Below are 6,509 nucleotides of genomic sequence, written 5' to 3'. Positions count from 1 at the left end.
ATCATGATTTCCTCTCACCTTCCTCTTCTGAGGGTTTTTTGGTTGGGGATAGGAGGTGACTGGTGGCCTCTGAGGGAGTCTGAGGAGGAGGAGGAGAGAGGTACTGAGGAAGGCTGGCCACTGGGGGGTGTGGCATTCCCAGGAAACAGCCTCTGCCCAGACCTCTCAGCAGAGGACTGGTTGCCCGGGCGCCTGAGGCTAGGGCAGGCCAGGCCCTTAGCGAACTCATGACTCTTAAGTGTGCCAGGCTGCCATCACAGCTGGGCCTCCAGACCTCAGTGCTCTCACGAAAAGAGGCTGTGGGACACAGCTAATGTCCTGGACACCTGACCCTGGGGGTAGAGTATGGCCTCCCCATGTTCAGGGCAGTGCTGGGAGAGCCAGTGAGGACCCTTTACAGGTATTCCCTTACAGCCAACAGATGAAAGAGGCTTACGGGGAGCTGACCCCATGGTCCAGGCAGGTAAAAAGCCATGAACACCCAGGGTTTTGAGACTCTCACCTCTGCCCTGCTATGTTCCTCAGAGCTCCCTCCTACAGCAGCGAGGCCGGGCGAGGCACTCCCAAGGCCAGCTGTCCCTGGGCTACTCACTTCTCTTGTCTTCTTTTGCCTGAACCTCAGTTTTCCCCTCTGAGGAGTGGGCAGCACCGGCCCCGTGCAGGCCGTGTGGTTGGCACAAGGGCCAAGGAAGTGAAGAGTGAAGAGGCTTCTTGTCCAAGTGTGAAAAAATAGAAAGGGTGTGGGAAAGAGCCCATTCTCTGGGGTACTCTGTGGGTACCTGCCCTCTGTCACTGGAGGAAGAGGCGGGAGATGACATTTCTCAAGCCCAGGCCTCCAGCAGCTATAGTAGGTGCCCCAGATTGGCAGCACAGACAGGCCACCCTGGCACCAGCCTGTTAGTATTGCAGGGAGGGGCCCCCAGGGGGACCAGGGATGGTTCAGTGGGCAGCTCTTTGGGGATGCAGCAGCCCGAGGTGATTCGCTGTGACAGGCTGTCAACAGTGCAGCTTCCAGGGTTGCTCAGGGTCGCAGGCGGAGCTGCCTCAGCCGCCTGCCTCTGAGTGAACAAAAGAGAGGCAGCAGATGGCAGCTGTGCATGTGGGAACCTGAGCTGTGTCTGCCCTCAGGGCCTTGGAGCTGCTTGCTGGAGGGCTGCGAGTCGAAGCCACAGTGCCCACTGCTGACAATGCCAAAAGTCATTTGGACTCAGATTCTGCTGTGACAAAGATAAACCTGGAAACCTTGATCTAATTGTCTCCCTGTTTTCCTTCCTTCATCTAATTTTGTTGAATGCCCAGTGCTGTGCCAGGTGCTGTGCTTGGTGCTGGAACCTAGTGGGAGCAAGAGAGATGTGGTCCTCTCCTCGTGGAGCTTGCAGTCTGGTGAGGGAGAGGCACATTAAACAGGAAATTGCACAGATAATTATTTAATTGCAGTTGTAAAAATTGTTACGAAGGAAAACCAGGTGCTGTTATGACAGGACTCTGAGTCAGCCTGGGGGTTCAAGCAAAGCCTCTCCCTCCGAGGAAGCCACATTGACCCAGAGGATGAGTCTTAAGTTGGGTGCTCTAGAAGCAGAACTTCCTAGGTTGATGGGAATCTGTTCCACTTATCCATTGCTAGTGTACAGGAAAATGATTGGCTTCTCTATAGTAACCTGTATCCTGCAACCTTGCTATAATCATTTATTGGTTCCCCATTTGTTTTTTATTGATTCTTTCAGATTGTCTACATAGATAATCAGGTAGTCTGCGAACAAAGACAGTTTTATTTCTTCCTTCCTAATATGTATTTCCTTTTCTTGTCTTATTGCATTGGCTAGTGGTGTTGAAAAGCCGTGGTGAGAAGGGACATCCTCGCTTTGACTTGATCTTGGAAGGAAAGCTTCGAGTTTCTCACCATTAAGTATGGTGTTCGCTGTAGGTTTTTTGTAGATATTCTTTATTGAGATGAGGACGTTCCTCTCTAGTCCTAGTTTATTGAGAGATTTTAAAAAATCATGAATGGGTGTTGGATTTCGTCAAATGTTTTTTCAGCAACTATTGACATGATCATGTGATTTTTTTTTTCTTAATCTGCTGGTGCGATGGATTACATTAATTGATTTTGAATGCTGAACCAACTTTGCATGCCTGGGATAAGTCCCACTTGCTCATGGTGTATAATTCTTTCATACATTACTAGATTCTATTTGCTATATTTTGTTTAGGATTTTTATAGCTGTGTTCATGAGACATACTGGTCTGTAGTTTCCTTTACTTGTAATGTGGTTGTCTCGTTTTAGTACTAGGGTGATGTTGGCCTCATAGAACGAGTTAGAAAGTATTTCCTCTGCTTTCACTCTCTGAAAGAGGTTGTAGAAAATTGGTATAATTTCTTCTTTAACTATTTGATAGATTTTGCTGGTGAACCTACTGGCCTGGTGCCTTCTGTTTCGAAAGGTTATTAATTATTGATTCAATTTCTTTAATAAATTTAGGCCTATTCAGATGGCCCACTGACAAGAAACAGGGCAGCCTTCAGCCAAGGCACAGAGCTGGGCTCAGCGCAGTCCCTCAAGAAATATTTGTTGGATGAATGAATGAATAATTATTACTGTTTTGTGATCATGATTTCCTCTCACCTTCCTCTTCTGAGGGTTTTTTGGTTGGGGATAGGAGGTGACTGGTGGCCTCTGAGGGAGTCTGAGGAGGAGGAGGAGAGAGGTACTGAGGAAGGCTGGCCACTGGGGGGTGTGGCATTCCCAGGAAACAGCCTCTGCCCAGACCTCTCAGCAGAGGACTCGTTGCCCGGGCGCCTGAGGCTAGGGCAGGCCAAGCCCTTAGCGAACTCATGACTCTTAAGTGTGCCAGGCTGCCATCACAGCTGGGCCTCCAGACCTCAGTGCTCTCATGAAAAGAGGCTGTGGGACACAGCTAATGTCCTGGACACCTGACCCTGGGGGTAGAGTATGGCCTCCCCTGTTCAGGGCAGTGCTGGGAGAGCCAGTGAGGACCCTTTACAGGTATTCCCTTACAGCCAACAGATGAAAGAGGCTTACGGGGAGCTGACCCCATGGTCCAGGCAGGTAAAAAGCCATGAACACCCAGGGTTTTGAGACTCTCACCTCTGCCCTGCTATGTTCCTCAGAGCCCCCTCCTACAGCAGCGAGGCCGGGCGAGGCACTCCCAAGGCCAGCTGTCCCTGGGCTACTCACTTCTCTTGTCTTCTTTTGCCTGAACCTCAGTTTTCCCCTCTGAGGAGTGGGCAGCACCGGCCCCGTGCAGGCCGTGTGGTTGGCACAAGGGCCAAGGAAGTGAAGAGTGAAGAGGCTTCTTGTCCAAGTGTGAAAAAATAGAAAGCGTGTGGGAAAGAGCCCATTCTCCGGGGTACTCTGTGGGTACCTGCCCTCTGTCACTGGAGGAAGAGGCGGGAGATGACATTTCTCAAGCCCAGGCCTCCAGCAGCTATAGTAGGTGCCCCAGATTGGCAGCACAGACAGGCCACCCTGGCACCAGCCTGTTAGTATTGCAGGGAGGGGCCCCCAGGGGGACCAGGGATGGTTCAGTGGGCAGCTCTTTGGGGATGCAGCAGCCCGAGGTGATTCGCTGTGACAGGCTGTCAACAGTGCAGCTTCCAGGGTTGCTCAGGGTCGCAGGCGGAGCTGCCTCAGCCGCCTGCCTCTGAGTGAACAAAAGAGAGGCAGCAGATGGCAGCTGTGCATGTGGGAACCTGAGCTGTGTCTGCCCTCAGGGCCTTGGAGCTGCTTGCTGGAGGGCTGCGAGTCGAAGCCACAGTGCCCACTGCTGACAATGCCAAAAGTCATTTGGACTCAGATTCTGCTGTGACAAAGATAAACCTGGAAACCTTGATCTAATTGTCTCCCTGTTTTCCTTCCTTCATCTAATTTTGTTGAATGCCCAGTGCTGTGCCAGGTGCTGTGCTTGGTGCTGGAACCTAGTGGGAGCAAGAGAGATGTGGTCCTCTCCTCGTGGAGCTTGCAGTCTGGTGAGGGAGAGGCACATTAAACAGGAAATTGCACAGATAATTATTTAATTGCAGTTGTAAAAATTGTTACGAAGGAAAACCAGGTGCTGTTATGACAGGACTCTGAGTCAGCCTGGGGGTTCAAGCAAAGCCTCTCCCTCCGAGGAAGCCACATTGACCCAGAGGATGAGTCTTAAGTTGGGTGCTCTAGAAGCAGAACTTCCTAGGTTGATGGGAATCTGTTCCACTTATCCATTGCTAGTGTACAGGAAAATGATTGGCTTCTCTATAGTAACCTGTATCCTGCAACCTTGCTATAATCATTTATTGGTTCCCCATTTGTTTTTTATTGATTCTTTCAGATTGTCTACATAGATAATCAGGTAGTCTGCGAACAAAGACAGTTTTATTTCTTCCTTCCTAATATGTATTTCCTTTTCTTGTCTTATTGCATTGGCTAGTGGTGTTGAAAAGCCGTGGTGAGAAGGGACATCCTCGCTTTGACTTGATCTTGGAAGGAAAGCTTCGAGTTTCTCACCATTAAGTATGGTGTTCGCTGTAGGTTTTTTGTAGATATTCTTTATTGAGATGAGGACGTTCCTCTCTAGTCCTAGTTTATTGAGAGATTTTAAAAAATCATGAATGGGTGTTGGATTTCGTCAAATGTTTTTTCAGCAACTATTGACATGATCATGTGATTTTTTTTTTTCTTAATCTGCTGGTGCGATGGATTACATTAATTGATTTTGAATGCTGAACCAACTTTGCATGCCTGGGATAAGTCCCACTTGCTCATGGTGTATAATTCTTTCATACATTACTAGATTCTATTTGCTATATTTTGTTTAGGATTTTTATAGCTGTGTTCATGAGACATACTGGTCTGTAGTTTCCTTTACTTGTAATGTGGTTGTCTCGTTTTAGTACTAGGGTGATGTTGGCCTCATAGAACGAGTTAGAAAGTATTTCCTCTGCTTTCACTCTCTGAAAGAGGTTGTAGAAAATTGGTATAATTTCTTCTTTAACTATTTGATAGATTTTGCTGGTGAACCTACTGGCCTGGTGCCTTCTGTTTCGAAAGGTTATTAATTATTGATTCAATTTCTTTAATAAATTTAGGCCTATTCAGATGGTCTATTTCTTGTGTGAGTTTGGCTTGTTGTATCTTTCAAGGACTTGGTCCGTTTCATCTAGGTTATCAAATTTGTGGGCACAGAGTTATTGGAAATATTCCTTTATCATCCTTTAATGCCTGCAGATTTTCTAGTGATGTCTCAGCTTTCATTTCTCATATTAGTAATTTGTACCCTCTCTCTTTTTTTCTTAGCCTGGCTAGAGGCTTATTGATTTTTATTATCTTTTCAAAGAAACAGCTTTTAGTTTCATTGACTTTTTCTATCCATTTCCTGTATAGACATTTTTTTTAGGTAAGGCAACCCTTGGTTGACCTCACAGATTGCAAAGACCTTGTCAGTTGACAATCCCTTATTTTTTATTTTTTACGCCTACAGCACCTGGTCTTCTTAGGTGGTCTCCCATCTAAGTACTAACCAGGCCCAACCCTGCTTAGCTTCCAAAATCAGACAGGATCGGGCTTGTTCAGGGTGGCATAGCCATAGACCCTGTATAACCATTTTTTATACCTTGGAAACAAATACATTAAAATTCGGGTCTTTATTGATTATACAAAGTAGATGCTAAAACTTCACTTAAAAGCTCTATCTTTTAAAAGATAGAGCTTTTAAGTGAAGTTTTAGCATCTACTTTTTATAAAGATAAAAAGATAGAGCTTTTGTTTCTTATATGTAGGAGCTCTGCTTAAGACCTCATCTGAAACAAGGAGTTGCAAAAAAAAAGTCTTTGAAAACCACTCAGTGGTATGATCTTGGGGGACCCTCCCATGACTCTGTGATTCGGTTAGACAAAATGCTGTTATGATCAGATGTTTTTATTTTTAAAATATCTATCTTTTTGCAGACCATAAAGCCACAGAGATCACTCCAGTTTGATTGTGAGGTTGGATAAAATCATCGGGAACACAATACAGGGTAAGGGCACCGGACTGGGAATCACGATGCCTGGTCTTCATCATCGAATTGCTCAGCCTCCATGAGAGTCAGAATGCCTTTGTTCGGTGGTGTCAGAGACCCACCCATAACGAGGCCGAGTGCCAGATATGGCTATAACCGGGAGCTCAAATGATGTCATAAGAGTCGGGCTTTCTTTCGCTATCTCTTGGCTCTGCTTCCTCTGCATTGGTCCTATTCTCAGACAGGCTCCGGTGGCCTCCAGCAGCTCCAGGCTGACATCCTCATAGATCCAGCAAAAGTCATGGAGTTATATGATGGTGCTGATTTAGATCGTGTGCCAACCCTGAACCATGATGATGTAGAATTCAGGGACAAACCAAACCACGAGTCTACCCCTGGAGTGGTTTTTTTTTTAATTTTTATTTTTTTTTAATGCCTACAGCACCTGGTCTTCCTAGGTGGTCTCCCATCCAAGTACTAACCAGGCCCGACCCTGCTTAGCTTCTGAGATC

General features: G+C 46.7%; 1 protein-coding gene and 1 pseudogene across 1 annotated transcript in view; both read right to left on the bottom strand.

The window, feature by feature from the left end:
- The window catches only part of BRD7 (bromodomain containing 7), a 43,095-nt gene that overhangs the window by 34,199 nt on the left and 2,387 nt on the right, over window positions 1–6,509 (bottom strand). The window lies entirely within an intron of this gene.
- Window positions 5,470–5,588, bottom strand: LOC111739607 (annotated as a pseudogene).

This window comes from Pteropus vampyrus, unplaced genomic scaffold, assembly GCF_000151845.1.
Source record: "Pteropus vampyrus isolate Shadow unplaced genomic scaffold, Pvam_2.0 Scaffold51, whole genome shotgun sequence".
NCBI classification, from domain to species: Eukaryota; Metazoa; Chordata; class Mammalia; order Chiroptera; family Pteropodidae; genus Pteropus; species Pteropus vampyrus.
The sequence above is the reverse complement of the archived record's forward strand: the minus strand, read 5'-3'. Positions and strand labels throughout refer to the sequence as shown.